Source organism: Salvelinus sp. IW2-2015, unplaced genomic scaffold (assembly GCF_002910315.2).
Source record: "Salvelinus sp. IW2-2015 unplaced genomic scaffold, ASM291031v2 Un_scaffold5228, whole genome shotgun sequence".
Classification (NCBI taxonomy): domain Eukaryota; kingdom Metazoa; phylum Chordata; class Actinopteri; order Salmoniformes; family Salmonidae; genus Salvelinus; species Salvelinus sp. IW2-2015.
In genome coordinates, this window is record NW_019946493.1 from 4,770 (window position 1) to 6,167 (window position 1,398).

Below are 1,398 nucleotides of genomic sequence, written 5' to 3' on the forward strand. Positions count from 1 at the left end.
AAACCAGGGAAGGGTTGTTGCGTCAGTAGCTCACTTGAGTGAACACATCATGGTACTGTACTTGTATTGAGCTCAACCAAATGCACCACCAGCACGTCATTTCATAAAACAATCACACAATTCTAAATTGAATGGAAATAACTGCAAAATTAAAGGTGGAGAAACAGAAAATAAAGATGACGTCCAAAGAAGGAAATATATCCACATACAATTGTGTTAAAAAAGATGGCACATTTATTGCTACATAAATGTTATTTACATGCTGTGTTTTCTGTTACAGAGACAGATAGTTAAATTTCTTGCTGCTAGTTTTTGATGTGCATCAACAATACCTAGAATTTTTGGACACAAGTACATATCTTTTATCAACCAACAATGGAGACTGAAGATCAAGATGGAGCGCACACCTTCAKGAAATTTGAGCTTGTACAATACCTCAATGTACTAGACTGCCAGCTACAATCCTACTATGTTTTAGGATACTATTTGTACGTTTCGGATAATAATGGTCAGGTTACGGTAAATAACCATACATTTTACTATCTAATATAGTAAAATAAAGTAAGAAACTTTTTACTCAAAACTTTCGATTTAAAAAATCTAGAAAGAGTAAMATTTTGAATTCAAGAAACGTTCTTACAATATTATTGTATAAAAGACTAATAACTACAGTGAAAAATTAGCCAAATGTTTTTTATCTTATTTTTGTTCTTTTTTCATATATTATACGAGGAAAATCAGCTGGGAATACAGAAAAGTCTAACATAGGAGCAAAGAGACAGACAGCAGAACATTAGAAAATTACGGGGGAAATGAGAGAGCAGGCAGTGACATACATTATAACCTCAATCAGAGTCTGCCAGCAACATGAATACAAGCTCATGAATACTGAAATGATGAACAAGGCCACATACAGTCAGAGAAAACACGACAATACGTTTCCAAATGTATCACAAAAAGAAAATGATTGTAAAACCCCCCCAAAAATGTATAAACTCCTTGGAGTGGTTCTCAATGGCATCCTTCGTTCTATTACTTTATTTTCACAGAATAGGCTACTTGTCTCTGGATGTGGTAGCCTTGTTTTAAAGGTGGATAATAATGGAAGACAGTATACAAGGAAACAAATGGAATAAAAACCAGGAGTTAAGACCAAAATACTTTTTTTWAAAGAAAGTAAAGCATGCACACAGATAAAAAATGTAAGTGGTGACCATTGTTCTTCATCCTGAAACATAAAAAAACTGCTCAAAACTGCGTTTGTTCATCATTGTACTATACCTATCTGAAGGACCAACTGTTTCTGATGTTTAACAGCATGTGAACTCTTAAAGCTCCCCCTTCCCTTTCCTTCACCAGTAACTTCACTGCTTGGATCAAAACAAAGCCATTCTAAAT